This window comes from Carlito syrichta, unplaced genomic scaffold (assembly GCF_000164805.1).
Source record: "Carlito syrichta isolate Samal-C Ts95f unplaced genomic scaffold, Tarsius_syrichta-2.0.1 Scaffold311899, whole genome shotgun sequence".
In the NCBI taxonomy this organism is placed as follows: Eukaryota; Metazoa; Chordata; class Mammalia; order Primates; family Tarsiidae; genus Carlito; species Carlito syrichta.
The window spans coordinates 156,264-177,286 of NW_007255995.1; the positions used below are offsets into that span (position 1 = coordinate 156,264).

The window sequence follows — 21,023 nt, forward strand, 5'->3', positions numbered from 1 at the left end:
GAGGTGGGATTAACGGTAGTAGATATCTATCTGGGGACGAGGAGACACCCCTTATCAATAAGGGTGCCTGAACGAAGCATATTTGTATACCTAACCCTTAACTGTACCCCACAATACCCAAATGAAAAATATTGATTAATAAAATAAATAAATAAATATATATATATATATACACACACACACACACACGTATATATATATGCACTCAACACAGGAATGCCAAGTTAGCTAAAACAACTGCTAAGTCAACTAAGAGAGCACATCGACTCTCACAAACTCAGAGTTGGAGACCTAAATATTCCACTTACAGCTCTAGATAGATCATCAGGGCAAAAAACCAAGGAGATCTGCAACCTTAACTTTACACTTGATCAAATGTACTTAATAGACATCTACAGAACAACTCATCCAACATCTGCAGAATATACATTCTACTCATCAGCACATGGAACATACTCCAAGACCGATCAAATTCTCAGACATAAATCAAGTGTGAACAAATTTCAAAAGATCAAAATAACGCCATGCATCTTCTCAGTGAAATAAAAATTAGTATCACCTCCAACAAGATCCTCCCAAAACACACAAACTATGGACACTAAACAACATGCTGCTTAATGGTTTCTGAGTCAACACAGAAATCTAGACAAACAAAACCCAAGACACATCTTATCAGAATCTCTGGGCTGCCATAAAAGCAGTGTTAAGAGAAATATTTAAAGCATCACATGCACACATCAGGAAAACAGAAAGATCACAAGTAAACAGTTTAATGTCACACTTAAGGGAACTGAAAGGGTAAGATCATCCAAATCCAATCTTCAGTAGAAAAACCCATTTAATCAAGATAAAATCACAATTGCAGGATATAGAAGACAAAAAATACCACAGAAAGGATCAACAAGACAAAAATCTGATTCTTCAAAAGAATAAATAAGATTGACAGAGAGAAAAAGAGAAACTGCAAACAAGCAGAATTAGAAATGCAAATGGTGAAGTCACAACTGCCCTGAAGAAATTCAAAAGATTGTCAGCGATTACCATGAACATCTGTATGCATATGAACTAGAAAACCTAAAGAAAACAGAGAAATTTATGCCATCACACAACCTGCTAAGGTTGAAACAAGAAGAAATTGAAACTCTAAATAGACCAATAACAATCCAGGAAATTGACTCAGTCATAGGAAACCTCCTTTCCAAAACTAGCCCTGGACCAGATGGCTTCCCAGCTGAATTCTACAAGACATACAAGAAGGCGCTAATATCACCTTTTTTCAAAGTATTCCAGGCAATCAAGAATGATAGAATTCTCCCAAACTTATTTTATTAAACTAACAGCAAACTGCTATCCAAACCTGGCAAAGAACCAACAAGGAAGGAGAATTATACAGAGCAATCTCCTTGATGAACATAGATGCAAAAATTCTCAACAAGATTCTAGCAAACAGGAGCCAACAACACATCTCAAAGATCATCCACCATGACTATGACTAGGTGAACTTCATTCCCGTGATGCAGGGCTGGATCAACATCAGCAAGATCATAAATGTCATTTAGCACATTAACATGTAAAACCAAGAATCACATGATTATATCATTAGATGAAGAAAAGTCATTTGACAAAATCCAGCATTCCTTCTTGGTAAAAAAAACTCTTGAGTGCCTAGGCATAGAAGGAGCATTCCTCAAACAGTAAGAGCCACCTATGATAAATATACAGGCAACATTTTGCTCAATAAGCAGAAGCTGAAAGCATTCTCCTGCAAGAACAAGAGCAAGATAAGGATGTCCATGTTCGCCCCATCTGTTCAACATAGTGCTTGAAGTCTTAGCCAGAGCAATTACACAAGAGAAGGAAAACATGGATATCCAAATAGGAAAAGAGGAAGTCAAGCTATCCCTCTTTGTGCACGATATGATTCTATATTTAGAAAACGCTAGGGAGTCTGTCAAAAGCCTCCTTACACTGATAAACGATTTTGGTAGTCTCAGTTTACAAAATCAATGGGCAAAGACATTTGCATTCCTATACACCAGCAACAAGCAGGCAAATAACCAAATAAAAAGCACAATCCCATTCACAATAGCACACACAAAAAATAAAATACCTTGGCATCCACCTAATTAGAGAAGTGAATGATTTTTACATGAAGAACTACAAAACACTGCTCAATGAAATCATGAATGACAAACAAATGGAAAAAAACATCCCATGCTCATGGACTGGAAACATCAATATTGTCAAAATGTTCATCCTACCCAAGGCAATCTGTAGATTCAATGTAATACCCATCAAATTGCCAACATCATTTTGTTCAGACCTGGAAATGACAATACAGAAGTTCATATGGAAGCAAAAAAGAGCACAAATAGCCAAAATAATCCTTAGCAAAAGGAACAAAGTGGAAGGTATCAGACTTTCAGACTTTGTACTTTATTACAAGACTACAGTAACCAAAATAGCCTGATATTGGTACATGAATAGACACATAGACCAATGGAACAGGACAGAAATTCTGAAAGCAAAAACATGGTCTCTCAACAAATTCATCTTCAACAAAGCCACCAATAACAACTGCTGGTGAAAGGAAACCATATTTATCAAATGGTGCTAGGAAAACTGACTGACCACATGTAGAACAAAACTAGATCCCTACCTATTACCATATTAAAAAATCAACTCAAAATGGATCAAAGACCTAAACATTAAATCTTGACCTATAAAATTCCTAGAAGAACGCATAGAAATACCCTTCTGGACATCAGAGTAGGCAGTGAATTCATGACCAAGTGCCCAAAAACAAATGCTACAAAAGCTAAGATAGACAGGTGGAACTTCATCAAACTGAAAAGCTTTTGCACAGCAAAATAAACCATCAAGAGAGTAAAGAGACAATCACAGAACTAGAAAAAATTGCAAATTATTCATCTGACAAATGCCTAACATCCAGGATCTACAAAGAACTCAAATGAAGTGAAAGAAAAAAACTAACAACCCATTAAAAAGTGGGCAAAAAACATAAACAGATACTTCTCAAAGGACAGCATCTTAGCAGTCAACAAACACATGAAAAAATGCTCAGTCTCAGTAATCATCAGAGAAATGTAAATCAAAACTACAGTGCGATACCACCTAACTCAAGTAAGGATGGTTATCATTAATAAGTCAAAAAACAACAGGTACTGGCACCGCTGTGGAGAAAAGGAAACACTTCTACATTGTTGGTGGGAATGTAAGCTGGTTCAACCTCTATGGAAAGCAGTGTGGAAATTCCTAAATGAACTAAAAATGGCTCTTCCGTATGATCCAGGAATTTCTCTCTTGGAATATACTTGGAGGAACATAAACTGCTCTACCAAAAAGACACCTGCAGGTGTAAGTTTATTGCTGCACTACTCACAATAGCAAAAACATGGAACCAATTCAGCTGTCCATTGAAGGTGGACTGGATAAAGAAAATGTGATACATATTCATGATGGAGTATTACATAGCTATGAAGAAGAACAAAATCATGACCTTTGGAGCTACTTAGATGTAGTTGGTGACCATCATACTAAATGAGATAACACAGAAACAAAGAATTGACTATCACGTTTTCACTTATAAGAGTGCCCCGATCTATAGTCACATTAGCACAAGAGTGGGTTCAGCAGTCGCTGGGCACTGCTAAGGGAGGGAGGAAAAGAGGAGGTGGAGGGGCATGTGACAACACAACACAGAGTGTACCTAGTACACTGCCAAGGGGAGTAAAGGCCACCCAGAAATCCAAACTTTACCTGCATGCAGCCTACTTATGTAGTAACTTCTCACTTGTGTCCCACAAGTGTATAATAAATAAATACATACATGTCAAGATTTGTGGATGCCACTAAAGCAATATTTAAAAAGGGAATTTGTCATGTTAAATATCTATATTAGAAAGAATAATAGTCTAAAATTAATGACCTCAGCTTTCATTCAGAAACTAGTAAAAGTGTAACAAATTAAACCTAAAATAAGTAGAAAGAAGGATATAATAAATCAGTTATCTAGAAAATGGAAAAACAATTAAAAAATTAATAGAATCAAAAGCACTTTCCTTTATAATATAAAAAATGAGTAAACTTCTACACAGGTAATCAATTAAAAAATAGAGGACAAAAATTATCAACAGCAGGAATGAGAGGTAACAATACAACAAATTCCATGGATAGTAAAAGGATAGTAAATGAATATAATAAACAGATTTATGCCAATAATTTGACAACTTAAATAAAAATAATAAATTCATTGAAAGACACAAGTTACCAAATCTCATCCAAGAAATAGATTGCCAGAACAGTCCTTTATCTAATAAGAATTTGAAGTTGCTTTCCATAATAAAAATTGCTAATTTAGATGCCTTACTGATGATTTCTACTAAACATGCAAGAAATAATACCAATTTTATACAAAATCTTCCAGAAAATAGAAAAAAAGGGTACACTCCCCCAACTTATCTTTATGTCCAGAATTATCAGACACCAAAACCAGAGAAAGACATCACAAGAAATAAAACCACAGACCAACCTTACTCAGAAGCATGAAAATAAAAATTATAAACAAAATTTTAGTTTTTAAAAAATCGAACAGCCAGGTACAGTGGCTCACACCTGCAATCCCAATACTTTGGGGGACTGAGGTGAGAGGATTGCCTGAGCCCAGGGGTTCAAGACCAGCCTGGGCAACTTGGCGAGACTTTGTCTACAATAAATCAAAAAATTAGCTGGGCATGATGGTGTGCACCTAGTTCCAGCTACTTGGAAGTTTGAGGTTGAAGGATCACCTGAGTCCAGCAGGTTGAGGCTATAGTGTCCGTGAACATGCTACTTCACTCCAGTCTGTGTGACAGAGTGAGACTCCAACTTAAAAAAAAAAAATTTAACAATACAGAAAAGGGATACGAAATCATGACCAAGTGGAGTTAATCCTGGGAATGCAAGATTATTTTAACATTAAAACATTTATTTAATTAACCACATTAACAAACTAAAAAATAAACCAAATTATCTTAATAGATGTAGAACATTTATTTGACAAAATTCAAAATCTATTTCTGACAATAACTATCAGCAAACTAGGAGGACACTTCCTCAACCTTACAAAGGGCATCTATGAAGAACATAGAGCTAATATCATACTTAAAAGTATAAGACCAAATGCCTTTTCCTTATGTTTGGAAGAAGACAAGTCTTTCCACTCTTACCACTCTATTCAGCATTGTACTGGAGTTTCTAGATAGTGAAACGAAGCATGAAAAGAATGGCATAGTAACTGAAAAGAAAAAAAGTAAAACTAACCTTATTAACAGATGACATAATTGTCTTTGATGAACATCTAAAGAAATCTACAAAAAGGTTACTAGAACTAACAAGTGAGTGTAGCAAAATTGCTGGGTACAAGATTCAATCTACAAAAATCAGTATCAGTAGTATGGTATACACTAGCAATAATTAAAAATCGAATATTTTGTAAAGGATAAATCTGACAAAAATTGTGAAAGACCTGTGCACTAAATTTTTTTAAATGCTGAGAAAAATTGAAAAGATGTAAATAAATGAAGAGAGATACCATATCCATGGATTAGGAGACAATATTGTTAAGATGTCAGCTCTTCCCAGATTTATCTATAGATTGTAATTCCAATCAATAATTCAGCAGACTTTTTTTTACAGAACTTCAGAAATTGATTCTAACATTTATTTGAGAATGTAAAGGACTTGGAATAGTAAAAATACATTTGATAAAGAACAAAGTTAAAGAACAAACACTACCTAATTTCATTATAAAGCTACAACAATAAAGACAACATAGCATTAACTTATTTGATAAATGGTTCAAGGGAATAGAATAGAGCCCACACATATATAGACAACTAATTTTCAAAGATGCAAAATTCATACATTAGAGAAAGGAAGAATACTTTTTTAAAATAACAAAAGGTGCTGAAACAATTGGATAAGCAAAAAAGAACTGAGATTTTAAATCTCTCACCTATCAAATTATAACTAAAAATGGATCATAGAAAAATGTGAAACAAAAAACTATAATAATCCAGGGGAAAAAAAAAACAACAAAAAAAGTATTTGCAACCTGGTTAGAAAAAAATTTCTCAGATAAGGCACCAAAAGCACAATACATTGATCATTTGGACTTCTTCACAATTAAAAACTTCTGCTCTCCAAAAGACACTGTTAAGAGAATAAAAAGACAAGCCATAGAAGGCAGAAAATATTTCCAAATCACACATAAGATAATAGGCTTGTATCCAGAGTACAAAAAGAACTCTTAAAACTCAATGGTAGGAAAATAAACAACCCAATTTTTTAAATGGTCAAAAGATCTGAATAGTCACTTCATCAAAGAAGATACTACAATGGATGGCAAATAAGCAAATGAAAAAATTCTCCACTTTATTAGTCATTAGAGAAATGCAGATTAAAACCACAATGAGATACCACTACACACGTCCTCCTAGAATGGCTAAAATGGTTTTAAAAACTGACCATACCAAGTGATGACAAGAATGTGGTGAAATTGGAACTCTTAAACACTGTTGATGGAAATATAATATAAATGGCATATTCATGCTGAAAAACAGATTGTGAGTTTTATAAAAAGTTAAACATTTTACTACTGGATATTTACCCAAGAGAAGCAAAAACATATGTCCATGCAAGGACTTGTATAGGGATGTTCACAGTTTTATTTGTAGTAACTCGAAACTGCAAAAACCCAAATGTCCATTGACAGGTAAATGTATACATAAACTGTAGTATAATTGTATAATAGCACAGCAATACTTCTCAGCAATAAAAAGGAATAAACTATTATTAATACACAGTACAGCATAGGTGAGCCTCAAAATAATTATGGTGAGTGAAAAGGTAGATAAAAAGGAGTATGATTCCTGTTATATAACATTTTAGAAAATGAAAATGAATCTATAACAACAGAAAGCACACCAATAATTGCCTGGGGATGTGGATGGACGGGGAAGGGCAGGAGGTGAGTAGTAGGAGAGCACAGAAGGGTAGGGGAAAGGGATTCCAGAAGGCCATGAGAAATCTTTTGAGTTAGGAATATGCTTATTGTCTTGAGTGTGGTGATGGATTTTTGCATGTATGCATATGTCAAAAGCCCCTCCTAATTTGTTCCTGTCCATTGTGTCATATGCATGGCAACACACTCTGTATTATACTTTAAAATTTAGCATGCTACATTGAATACTTGTCTCAATGTCTCCTTCCTTACTTTTACTCATGTGTTTGCTGAAATATGCCCCTTTCCCCCCTCTGACCTTTTGCTCTGGTTAGTAATGAACTATCCTTGTGGCTCAGCTCTTGACACTTTTCTATGAAGCCTCCTCTGTGTCTAATTCTTAACACCCAACTCTCACTCCACCCAAGGAGGGCTTGTAATACTTGTGTGTATCTCTGTCATTGAACTAACCATTTTTTTTAAAGATGCGGGGTACAATTCAGGGTTAGGTATACAAACGTGTTTATGCAGGTACTCTTGTTGATGAGGTATGCCCCTTCCTCCCCTAGTAGTTTCCCTCAACTGCCAATCCCATCCCCCACCCCTGGCAGTTTCCCACTATAGCCAGTCTCTTTCTTATAGTAGGATGATAATTGTTCAAGGTCCGCTTATGAGTGAGAATATATGGTACTCTGTTCTTTGTTTCTGTGCTAGATCACTTAGTATGATCGATTCTAAGTCTATCCAAGTTGCTGCGAAGTCCATATGTTTGCACTTCTTTATGGCTGCATAATATTCCATTGTGTATATGCACCATATTTTTTAAAACTAGTCCAGCTTCGATGAGCAGCATGGTTGGTTCCATATTTTTGCTCCGTATTTTTCCAGATTTGTGAATAGAGCTGCAACCAACATATGTGTGCAGGTAACTTTTTTGTAGATTTGAGTTGATTTGATTTGAGTTCCTCTGAGTATATTCCCAATAGGGAAATTGCTGGGTCATATGGAAGGTCAATTTCTAGTTCTTTTAAAAATCACCACACTGTTTTCCAACAAGGTTGCACTAGTTAGCATTTCTTTTTCTCCACATCCTTGCCAGCATCTGTTGTTGTTTGTTTTATTAATAATGACAATTCTTACTGGGGTTAGTTGGTATCTCAATGTGGCTTTGATTTGCATTTCTCTGATGATGAGGAGGGTGAGTACTTTTTTATGTGTCTGTTGGCTGCCTGTATATCTTCTTTTGAGAAGTGTCTATTCATGTATTTTGCCCACTTTTTAATGGGGCTGTTTGTTTGTTTTTTTTTCTTTTGGCGTATTGAGTCCCTTGTAGATTTTAGATGTTAGGTCTTTGTGAGATATACAGTTGGCAAATATTTTTTCCCATTCTGTGGGCTCTCTCCCTGCTCTCTTGATGGTTTCTTTTGCTTTGCAGAAGCTCATCAGTTTGATGAGGTCCCAATTTTCTATCTTATTTATTAAGGTATGGGCATTTAGGGTTCTGAAGAGAAACTGGTTGCCAGTTTCAATTTCTATAAGAGTGTCTCCTGCATTTTCTAAGATTCTTATAGTTTGAGGTTTTACATTTAGGTCTTTGATCCATTTAGTGTTAATTTGTGTGTATGGTGATAGGTAGAGGTCCTGTTTCAATCTTCTGCATGTGTTCAGTCAGTTTTCCCAGCACCATTTACTGAATAGGTTCTTCTCTCCCCAGTGGTTGTTGTTGGAGGCTTTGTCAAAGATGAGTTGTTTGAGGAATTCCAGAATCTTTATCAAGTTCCATTGGTCTATGTGTCTGTTCTTGTACCAAGACCAGGTTGTTTTGATTACTGTAGCCTTATAGTAAAGTTTGAATTCTGGAAGTGTCTTACCTCCTACTTTGTTTCTTTTGCTAAGGATTGTTTTGGCTATTCATGGTCATTTACGTTTCCGTATGAATTTCTGTATTGTCATTTCCAGGTCTGAGAAGAATAATGTTGGTAACTTAATGGGTATTGCATTGAATCTGTAGATTGCCTTTGGAAAGATAGACATTTTAACAATGTTGATTCTTCCTATCCATGAGCATGAAATATTTTCCATTTGTTTTTGTCTTCTTGGATTTCTTTGAGCAGTGTTTTGTAGTTCTCATTGTAAAGGCCTTTCACTTCTCTGGTTAGGAAAATGCCAAGGTATTTCTCTTTTTTTTTTTTTTTTTGAGTTGGAGTCTCACTCAGTCGCCCAGACTAGAGTGCAGTGGCCACTCCCAGCCACCGCAGCCTCGCTGCTGGGCTCCGGCAATCCTTCCGCCTCAGCCTTCCGAGGGTATTTCATTTTTTTTTGTGGCTTTTGTGAATGAGATTGTGCTTTTAATTTGGGTCTCTGCCTGTTTGTTGTTGGTGTGTAGAAATGCAACTGTCTTTTGCACATTTATTTTGTACCTTGAGACTTTGTTAAAGTCCTTTATCAGTGCAAGCAGTTTTTTTGACAGATTCTCTTTGATCTTCAAGGTATAGGATCATATCATCAGCAAAGAGGGATAACTTGACTACCTCTTTTCCTATTTGGATACCCCTGCTTTCCTTCTCTTGCCTAATTGTCCTAGCTAGGAATTCCAACATAATGTTGAACAAGAGGGATGAGAGTGGACAGTCTTGTCTTGTTCCAGTTTTCAGGGGAAATGTTTCCAGTTTCTATCCATTTAGCAATATACTAGCTGTGGGTTTATTATAGATGGCACTTACTATTATGAGTCATGTTCCTTCTATACCTAGGTGTTTGAGAGTTTTTATCAAGAAGGAATGCTGGATTTTATCAAAAGCTTTTTCTGCATCTAATGAGATAATCATGTGGTTCTTGTTTTTACATCTGTTGATATATTTAATGACATTTATGGTCTTGCGGATGTTGAACCAGCCCTGCATCCTGGGGATGAAGCCTACTTGGTCACGGTGGATGATATTTGAGATGTGTTTTTGGATCTGATTTGCTAGAATCTTGTTGAGGATTTTTGCATCTATGTTCATCAGGGATATTGGCCTGTAGTAATCTTTTTAAGTTTGATCTTTACCTGGTTTGGGTAACCATTTTGTTTTGTTTTCTCTCACTAGGATTTGTGCTTCTTAAAGGTAGGAGCTATTCTACTAATCTTTGAATCCTCAAAGCCTAGCACAGTTCTTAAGTACAGTCTTAAAAAAAAGATTTTTTAATGAACAAATAGCTGAACTTTAACCCATAACCTCCAAATAATCTGATGTAGTGGAATGAACATGATAGTGCAGAGCCGGGAGCCTTGGACTTGAGGTTATATTCTGCTAATAAACTGATGTTTTGGACATAAGCAAGTAAATAACTTACTACCCATCAGTAACAGAAAGATGCCTCACTTCAGTCTCAACATCCTGGAATCTTATGGCAGCTGGTTTAGACCCATGAAACCCTATTGTCCACAGAGCACCACCTGCTAAGGTACCCATAAACCTAGGGATAGTCCCATGAATTCTTTCATTCACAGACAGGAAAAAGAATCTTTTTCCCCTCCCTCCCTGATTTTCTACTTGTTGGACTCAGACCAATTTGAAGAAGAAAATCTGCTCACTTAGTGAAGATTACCACATGCAACTGCGGCCCCCATTTACATATAAATCCAGAGAGAGTGCTACTCCATTTCCTCTTCCCTTTCTTTGCTGACACTGTTCGGTGTTTGAGATTCTGACCTTTCCAATCACTGTTTAGAGGAACTAACACCCCTCCCACAGTCAGAGTCTATAATTGCTAGCCCCATGACTCATAGTTTTGTACAGAAAGTCACTGACATCAGTTTCCAGGAAGCCTTGGTGCCCACCTCCCACAGCCCAAAATATAGAATAGGGATGAACATCATCCTTGAGCTTCTTCCAGTTAGCCTGGGCTGGCAGGCCATCTTATAGATTTCTCATTCCATCTAGATGATGCATTTGCAGCATCATCTCATCCACTCTTGAATTTATGCAAGCTTAGAAGTGACTAAGGTTGGACAGAAGCTTCAAGAACCTCTATCAGTTTTTGTTCATTACTCACTACTATTCTAATGACTAACTCTGTCCATTCTTGATCTTCAACCTTATCTGATTCAATTTTAGAGGCCAACCTGGAGCCACAGCAAGACAGTGCTGTTGTTACACAGACCATTGTTTTTGAGATATTAATAAGCACATCTCAAACAAAATCCAAACAAACAAACAAAGCAGTGTAAGGAAAAAGAGAATGAGGAGAATCCATGGTAAAGTGCTTTTGGAAGTAAGTGGGATTAAGTAAAAATAATACATAAAAATAAATGTTGACTTATGAGAATCTTGTTATATGCTAATGTGCACTGTGGGTCTCTGAGATAGAAGTATACTTATAGAATTACAAATCTATTTTTATATTGAGAATTACTTAATAACAGCTCAAGAACGTAGAGTTCCATAGAACACAGCTTGATAAACACTAGCTTTGGAACCATTCAGGTGTAGTTTTGAATTCTGGTAGTATCACTCAACAGAAGTTTGATCTTGCTTAACCTGTCTAACTTTCACAATTTCCTCGTATTTAACATGGAGGTATTAATACGTACCTCATAGGTTGCATGAGAGCTAAATGAGATATTTCTTGGATGGCTTAGAACCAGAGCATTTGGTTTAGTGAATACTGACTAAAAGATTAAGTTCAGAATTTCCTACCCACCCATTCTTAAGGTGACCCTGAGCTTTCCAATATTTTTAGGAATAAAATACATCAGGGATCAGAAGATCCTTTATAATCCTTTGCTTGTTTCATTTCTTGGAAATATCTTTCTAAAAGAAGTTTTGTGTACCCTTTGTACAAAAAATTCTAATATTAATAATAAAGTACGTGTTTCTTTCTCCATTGGTACTTATTAGGATAAGTTGGAAAGTAAAGCAATAAAAGGCAAATGTACGCATGCTTTCTTTAAGATACATCATAAATTTTTCCTTCAATGAATGAAAGTGTTCTACAGAAAAACATCTTTGTAAGCAAATCTTGAGAATATGCTATTAGAACATTGGAGGCCAGGTGTGGTGGCTCAAGCCTGTAATCCCAACACTTTGGGAGGCCATGGTGGGAAGATTGCTCGAGCCCAGGAGTTTGAAACCAGCCTGGGCACCATAGAGATAATTTTCCTCCGCAAAAAAATAAAAAGATCTGTTGAATGTGGTGATGCACCTTTAGTCTCATCTCCTGGAGAGGCTGAGGCAGGAGGATTGCTTGAACCCTGGAGTTCAATGTTGTGGCGAGCCATGATCATGCCACTGTACTCCAGTCTGGATGACACAGCATGACCCCAACTTGAAGAAGAAGGAGGAGGAGGAGAGGGAGGAGGAGGAGAAAGAAGAAGAAAAAAGAGGAGGAGAAAGATGAGGAGAAGGAGGAAGAAAAAGAACTAAAAGAGGAAGAAGACAATTATTGAGACCTATTAGAACAAGTTGAGAAATCAAGAAAAAGTTTTTTATTTAAATGAATTTAAATAAAGTTTAAATAATTTTTATTTGGATAAATAAATAAAGCTTCTGAAAAAACACTCCTGAAACTCCACTTCCCAGAGATAACCTTCTTTAACATTTTTTGGTGAACATCTTTTCAGACATTTCTCTCCATACAGATCTATTTGTCAATTTACACACAAGAAGCATTCAGCAAGGCAATCATGGCATCTTTTCTCTTTGTACACAGAGCCTATGGATGTCTTTGGCTTCTCAGCAAAGAAAATTGAGGCCATAATTAATTTTCTCAATATAATTAGAGGGAATAGCTATTCTTCATGAGGGCTTCCAATTTCTTTTTCTTTCTTTTTTCTTTTCTTTTCTTCTTCTTTTTTTAGTCAGGTTCTCACTCTGTCACCCAGGCTAGAGGGCAGTGGCATGATCATGGCTCACTGCAGCCTCGACATCCTGGGCTCAGGTGATCCTCCTGCCTCAGTCTCCTGGGTAACTGGGATTACAGGCACATACCACCACACCTAGCTAATTTTTTTTTTTTGTAGAGATGTCTCGAACTCTTGGGCTCAAGCAATCCTCCCTGTTCAGTCTCCCAAAGTGCTGGAAATATAACACACCCAACCAGAGCTCCAAATTAAGGCTTTCTTGCCCAAATAAATTTAGATAGATAATAGATAGTTCACTAAACCCCACAAAAATACTGAGCTCTTTATACACATATCTTTTTTATAATCTTCAAAACAACACCTTAACGTAGTTTTCATTAGCCATATTTTGCAAACAGAAAAGCCAAGACTCAGAAAGCCTCCGTGAGTGGCACAAGGTCATCCAGCAAAGAATCAGCAAAGATAGGGTGACAGCCAAGGCCTTTCAGGCTCCAAAGCCCATAATTTCTCCATCATCCCAGGCTCTGGCTCTGTGCCTTTCATTCCTAACTTGTGTACTGCAATGTGATAAGCATCTAGAAGGTCTCCCACCCTTCATCTTGTGCCTCTGGAGTTTGAACTCCTGTGATTAGTGGCTGAGGAGCAATGTGGGTTCGGTATGTTCATTTCTTTGAGGAAGTAGTAAGCAGCTGCAAGGGGAGAGGTGATAGTAAAATCAAACAAAGCCAAGCATCAACTTTTATGAACTACTTTCCTCTCATTCCTCCATCAACTTATCAAGGAATGTCTGTCACCTTATTCCTTCCTGAAATTAGTCTGGTAAATATTCTTTCCCTTCCAGGCTGCAGTCAGGAGAGTTAATTTGGTGATTTATAGAAGAAGAGAGAAACAAGGAAAAAAAAGAAGAAAGAAAAAGTGAAGAAGACAAGTCCAGATGATCTTGGAGGTCACTTCCTCTCATTTGGGAATTTAGCAAGATGCTGCTACAGCTGAGTTGGACCAGGGACCCTTCTAATAAGACCCCTTGTTCATCAGGAGCAATCAGCTAAAATAGTAACCACTGTTACAGAGTCAAGAGACTATAGGTCCTCTGTCCTTATTCTAAAAATATGTAAACCTGTCCATGGTGTCTATAGGCTAGCTATGCTCAGCTTAAGCAAAACTCATTGTGGGATAAGAAAAACCACTTTGGTGGTATTCCTATCAGAGGTTTTTTAAATAACCTGAATCTAATAATGAGGAAACATCATACAAATCCAAATAGAGGGACTTAAAAAAAAAAAGAACTGCCTTGTATTCTTCAAGAGTATCAGTAGCAAGAAAAACTCAGAAACTGTTCCAGGCTAAAGGAGACTAAAGAGACATAGCAGTAGAAGGTAATGCAAGACCAGAGATTTCCTCTTGCTATAAGGAGCATTAATGGTGTAACTAGTCTCTGAATCACATCTATAGATTGTAAATAATATCGTATTAGTGTTAATTTCCTGATTTTGATCATTGTAAAGTGGTTACATAAGAGAATGTTTTTGTTAGAAGAACACACACTAAAGAATTTAGGAAAAAGGATATGGTGTCACCAGTTAGTCTCAAATGAGAAGAAAGCCAGGGAAGGATAAAGCAAATGTGATGAAATGCTAATAATTGGGAAATCTAGGTGAAAGGGGTTCAGAAATTCATACTATTTTTTAAGTTGCCTGTAAGTCTGAATTTCTGTCAAAGTTTTTTTAAAGAGTTGAAAATGATTTAGTGATCTAAGGGATTCTGATCTCAAAATGATCACAACTTAAGTTCCCTATGGCATAAATACTGAGATTCTACAGTGGTTATTTTTTAAAAGATTGAACCATGGGATTATTCTTTAATGCCTCTATTTGCTCTTGATATAGAGTAAATATTAAACTGTGAGTTCAAATTTATTTGAACAAGTTTTAAAAGATATGAGATGTCAAAATGATTTGTCATTCTTATCCCTCAGTCTAATTCCCCTGAAATAGAAAATGTCAAACAAAAATTTAGCAGATTAAATATTTAATATTTAATTTAAGAAATATTTAAGGTGAGGAAATCTTATGATCTTAAATATTAAATATTTAATTTTCTAGACTATTGGTTTAAGGTCAATTGAATTTATGATAAGTTGTATTTTCATATTTGCTTATGTTAAAATGCACTGGAAATTTCTTTTTGTAAATGAAGAACACAGTCTAATGATGCCTTTTTTTTTTGAGTTGTAGTCTCACTCTGTCACCCAGACTGGAGTGCAGGAGTGGCCACTGCAGCCTCAACCTGCTGGACTCCGGTGATCCTTCTGCCTCAGCCTTCCAAGTAGCTGGAACTACAGGTGAGCACTACCACGCCCGGCTAACTTTTTGATTTATTGTGGAGATGAGGTCTCACCTAGTTGCCCAGGCGGGTCTCGAACCCGTGGGCTCAGGCAATCCAGTCACCTCAGCCTCCCAAAGCACGGGATTATAGACTGAGCCACCGAGCCCGGCTAATGATGCCTATTTAAGAAGCAATTTCTTTTACAAAAGGGGGATATAGTATAGTGTGGAGGAAAGATCATTCCATAGAGAATCAGGAGACAGTCTAAATAAATAGTTATGCAATTTTATGAATTTAGACAAGTCTTTTTATGCGAAGAATAAGTAGGTTGGAAAGCTACAGCAGTTCACATTTATTGGGCTATCACTATAAGTTAGATACTTGAACTTAATCTCTAACTTCCTTTTAAGCACCAACATTCTAACATTTAAAATACAGCCCTCTCTTTTTTTTTTTTTTTTAGCATGAGCCCTTTTATTTCATCCTCTATTTGATGTAGCTATGGACTTTACAGAGAGTGTATGTGTGTACACTTTAAAACATTGCAGGCAGGGCATGGTGACTCAAGCCCGTGATCCAAGCACTTTGGGAGGCTGAGACAAGAAGATCTCGAGCTCAGGGGTTCGAGATCAACCTGGGCAATATGGTAAGACCTCATCTCTACAATAAATTTTTTTAAAAAATTAGCCAGGTGTGGTTGCATGTGCCTGTGGTTCCAGCTACTTGAAAGGCTGAGGCAGAAGGGTAGCCTGAGCCCAGTGGATTGAGGCTACAGTGGTCATGAGCATGCCATTGTACTCCGGCCTAGGCAACACAGTGAGACTCCAACTCAAACCCCCCCCAAAACAAAACAAAAAAAAATTGCAGTGTTCTCTATTTCTTCTTCTCATATATTATAATCACAGAATTATAATACTTTCTCGTTAGATGATGATTAACATACAGCTTTTATAACAACATGTCCAATATCACTTCTGCTGAAGGAGACGATGTCTCTACAACTGAGAGGCTTGTAGATCATTTCTGAGTGCATCTTTCTCCTGCTGTCTAAATTCAATAACTATTTTAGGAACATTTGCATCCAAAAAATCCCAGCATTGCACAAATTAAAACATCTGTTGATACTTTGACACCCTCATTCTTTAAAGGTTAGCTGGATTTGCGGTTGCTTTGTTCAACAAGACTGCTCTTAGAGCCCAAGGATGCACATTTAATTATTGGGAAGATCTGTTTGACAGAGATGTGGGGAGAAAAAAATTACCCTTCACATTCAGGCCAGCATTAATTTTTTTTTTTTTTTGAGAAAGTAGGATTTATTGAGAGGACAGAAAAGCTCCCACAAAGGGAGGAGACCCAAGGAGGTTGCCCAGCGTTAACATTTTTAAAGAATGAGATTGCCTGAGAGTCAAAGAAGGGGAGAAAACTCCAGGAAAATAAGTATGAATCTCTTTGGTTACTGGTCTTCTTCTACTGATTTACCAGAGTCCAACCAACAACTCTGTTGCTGCTGCTCTGTTCCCTAGAACTCATCAGTTCAGCACTCTCGTTTTAAATGACTGTATAAATGTATTCCTGTGGCGTCTTTTCTTGGCTATAGCTGTGATGCACCGATGCTACTGCTTTGGTAGGATCTCTACTGTGTGCCTGTGAAATGAATAGAGAGAATGTTCCTCCATCCCCCTGCATAGAGACTCACGGCCTCCACTCTGAGTGCTCATTCTCTGGCATTGGAAATGCATATCTTTCTCTTTCCCAAAACCTACTTGCAGACAACCTTCCCAAACTGACCACCCGACCTCCAGCTCAGTCCTCCACTCCTTCTAAGCAGCCACCCTGGAGTCCAGCTCTGCCCAGCTGTCTGGTTTCTCTGGGTTACTTTGCTTTAGTGCTCTCCACCTGCAGTGGCAGCGGGATCTTGGGAGATTCCTGAGGGCAGGTGTCCACTCTCTAAGCATCCACTGTGTGATTTACTCACAGTGGATGCTCGCTCAGTACAAGAAGTGCTGTGGGGTGACTAATCTAGGAACACAAAACAAACGACTGAAACGGAATCAACGCAGTATTTCCTGGAACGGAAGCTGAGCTAAAAAGAACGGCTGTAACATCATAAAGAAGCTCCACCCTTCCTCTGAGCTAGGGGAAAATCTAGATCAAAGAGGAAGAAGCCTGCCTCTTTTCTTTCACTTCAAGCTACATCCCATCAATTCTGTCAAGTGGACATTTGGGGCACAGCACTACCCAGAGCCAGGCCTGAGACCCGCCTGGTCAGTGAGCTTGTCCCGGTCTTCTTTTTCAGGTGCTGAGTAGGAGAAAGGGCTTTCCACTTCCTGTGGGTTCTGCAAACATGGCAAACATGGTATGTTATACTGCAGACTCACTCACTACTCTCATTTCTAACATTCTTGAAGGTACATGGTTCTGCAGCTTTCCACTTACAGTGCCCTTGGTCTGGTATGTCTCCATAACAAAATCATATTTATTTGAAAGTGAACTCAAGCTGCCATCTCCTTTCCTAGAGAGTCTTTGGCACACTCCTAAACTCCTCCTACGCTTGCTCACATTCTCCCTCATTAAAGAGCACGTTGTGCTGTATTTGTGTATCACTGAGTCTGTCATCCACGCTAGACTCTTCAACTTCCTCGAAACTGATAACCATTTCAGTTAACTTTGTGTCTCTAGTGCTGAGCACAGTGTCTGGTCACGGGGTTGGAGTGGGGAAGGAGAACAGAAAGCTGAGGGTCTCTGGAGAGTCAGGGTCAGCCAGAGGCCACAAGAAACCAGCAACCAACAGAGTTTGTCCTTTCCAGTTGTGCTTGTCCATGAACAACGGTGAGGTCACCTGGGAGGTGGTAACCATAGCTGTGAAGGGATGGGCCTTGAATCATTTCCTGCAGGTATACAGGTACCCAATTCTTTCATTTAAATGCTAAATGCTCTTAACTGGCCCAGAAATCATGGTTCAGTTCAGCTTTTTTTCCCATTCAACCACAATCTCAAAACAGTGCAGATTATTGCCCTGAAGATTGAGAAAGCAAAACTGCTTTGTTCATCTGGCAGCTAAGATTCTGCTTTTGTTCAGTTCTCTTCCAAAGGACAGGTACAACATGGTATTGCCTATCTCCTATGGGAGTTCCCTGAGGGTGCTAGACCAAAAGTCTTCTCTACCTTTCCCTCCTCCTTACCAGTCTTCCCAAAGCACAGTGCCTGGCCTCAGGAGGCTCCTAACACCAGATTATTAAGTGAATTCACTAAAAAGTCTGGTCTTTTTATTTTTAAATTTGAGGCTTGAAGTTCCCCGAAGTGCTTTGTAATCTTAGAGCCCTCCGTCTCTTGGAGAAGAGATATTTTTAGGTGAGTGAGTGTGGTCAAAGGGAACTTTCTCCTCTCCCCTCCAGGGGATATTCTTGCAAGTCTTGACAGAAGAAAGCTCTGATACAGAGCTTTCTGTGGTGACGAGCAGCTACTATGGGTGGCCTCAGAAAGTCAGGAATCAAAGTTTGGCTATCACTAAGCTGAGTCCATACAAGCTCAATCACTAGTTACAGAGTTTGAATGGGAAATGATTGCAGTAACAAGCTTTGTGGGTTGTCTTTCATAAGTATATTTTATGTTATATTTATCAATATTCATGTTTTGTACGCCAAGTTAATTTGGGAAAACCCTGAGGACCACAATTCTCCTCCTGCTCCTTAAAAGCCAACAATCTAAGCATTCTTTAGAGGTATCTAGTTTTCAACTCATAAAATACAGTTACTGATCACATCCTGATGTAATTTTTAGCGTTTTCTATTTAGTGGCTCTAAGGAATCACACTGTAAGTCACTATCTCTACTTTAGAAAATTTCTCAAATGAAGATCCATGCCCCCTAACTGCCTTTTCTAAATGGTTCTGGTTGAGGGTTCTCCCCTCACTTTAAAATCACACGATTTTCAAAAGACTAGAGCACACAGGAAATCTCCCCAACTTCATCTCACACAAAAGGCTCCAGGCATCAGAAAGTGCCACACACAGTAAGTCATTCAAGTTCTGTAGCAATAAAGGCACGTGAATGCCCTGACTCAAAACATCAGATGCCTGGAATCTGGCGAAGTACATGTATTTTTGGCTTGATTGCCTGTGGGGTGTAACCAGGTTTTTGCTGTTCTTTTAACTTCCTGCACTAAATATTTGTGAAACAGAAGTTGCAGGAGATTTTACAGTTACTAGAGAGGTACACAGAGACCCCTAAGAAGACGCCCTACCCCACATAAGACGGCGAGTCACGTTAAAATGTCATCAGCCTTACCTTCGGCAGGCACCGATCCTCAGTCCTTTAGGCCGAATTTGATGAATAATCCTGCGTTGGCTGAGACAAGGCTAGTAACACGGATGTCTGAGGCTATTTGTGTAAAAAGGAGAAGTGAAGGGAGAAAAAATACGGTCACGCTGTGACAACAGGAAGCCCAGATGAGAAGAGGAAGGAAGTGAGGCTGAGTCCGCCCTCTCTAGCCTCAGAGATTCAGTCCTTCTCCATTGGCTTTTTCAAAGTTTTCTCCCACAGCCCACCCTAAACTCATTTCTGTGACACAAAGGAAAATCTGAAGACCAAGTTGGTTCAGGCTGTAACTTGTGAGTGCTAGTGGATTCCAGGGTGGTTTTGGTGACGATTTTCGCATAGAAAGAGATGATGCTTTGCAATCAAGGTGGCACCTCAGAATTAATTGTGGATCTGTTTAAGAATAAGAGCACCTGGTCTCACCACTGGCAGACTGAGACTGAAGGGGAACACAAGAATCAATTTTTTGTTTTTAAGTATTCACGCTGGTGCTGTGACTCATACCTGTAATCCAAGCACTTAGGGAGGCTGAGGCAGGAGGATTGCTTGAGGCCAGGAGTTCAAGACCAGCCTGGGCAGCATGGCAAGACCCCATCTCTGATTAAAGCTTTCTCGGACTGACAGTTGAGAATATCTGTTTAAAGATACTCTCTTCTCACACTCCCTCCAACTGACTTTGGCCAGTCTCTAGACTGCAGTTGATTGGACCCCATTTTCAGACTTCTCTATCTCAAAAGCAAGATTGACCCTATGTGATGTCATTGGCAGGAGTAGTCCCCATGGCAAGATCACAGGAGCACCAATAGACACAATCTAGTTAGTAGAGAGAGCATCAGATTTAAAACCCAAGGATTTGAGTTTCATTCCCAGTGTTACCTCTGTCAGCTTTGAGATCTTGAGCAAATTTCTTTTTTTTTTTTCCAGGACCAAGAGATTTATTAAAGTGGCTGTTACAGAGGGGATCTGTAATGGGAAAAAAGAAAAAGAGAGAGTAAGAGAGAGAGAGGAAGTGGGAGAGAGGCGGGGAGAGAGCTGCAGAGAGGGAGAGAGCGACAGAGAGAGAGAAAGAGAGACCAAGCCTTGAGCAAATTTCAACCCAGTTTTTTAATGGTAACATCTAATAATACTCCTAGTCATTACTGTTATATTCCCACTTATAGATAAAGCAGAGATCACAGAAGGTTAGAAAATTATACAATTAAGAATTGACAGAGCTAAGATTCAAATTTCTTTGGGAGACACTGACCAGTATATTTTTAAAATGTATTTACAGTTTCACTCTGCTGCATCTACTGGAATTTTCTTAGATTAAAAAGGTCAAGGGACTAAGTGACAACCCAAAAGCATCACTAGCTAGCTGTGAAGCTTGGATGCAATTGTTGAGCCCACATTTCTTCATCTGATGAATAAGACATGGATGAAACTCTTTCCTTCGCTTGACTTGGAAGCATGCATCTGGGAAAGCTAGCTCTTTTCCTCTTCCTTTACCCTGAGACGTTCGGATTCTGGAATAATTTCTGTCTAGGCAGGCTCG

The 21,023-nt window shown here is 38.2% G+C and overlaps 1 protein-coding gene across 3 annotated transcripts in view; it reads right to left on the reverse strand.

Annotated features, from left to right (window-relative positions):
- Nucleotides 1–19,634, reverse strand: part of CD53 (CD53 molecule) — a 40,442-nt gene extending 20,808 nt beyond the window's left edge. The window contains exons 1-2 of one of the 3 annotated variants that reach the window (XM_021718177.1): nt 19,467–19,566; nt 18,339–18,344 (exon numbers count right to left, since the gene is read on the reverse strand). The gene's annotated coding sequence lies outside the window, so the exon portion shown is untranslated. Of the gene's footprint in view, nt 1–18,338; nt 18,345–19,459 lie in introns of all 3 variants that reach the window. The other 2 variants (XM_008069260.2, XM_021718178.1) reach the window with 2 other exon arrangements.
- Between the last annotated feature and the right edge of the window lie 1,389 nt (nt 19,635–21,023).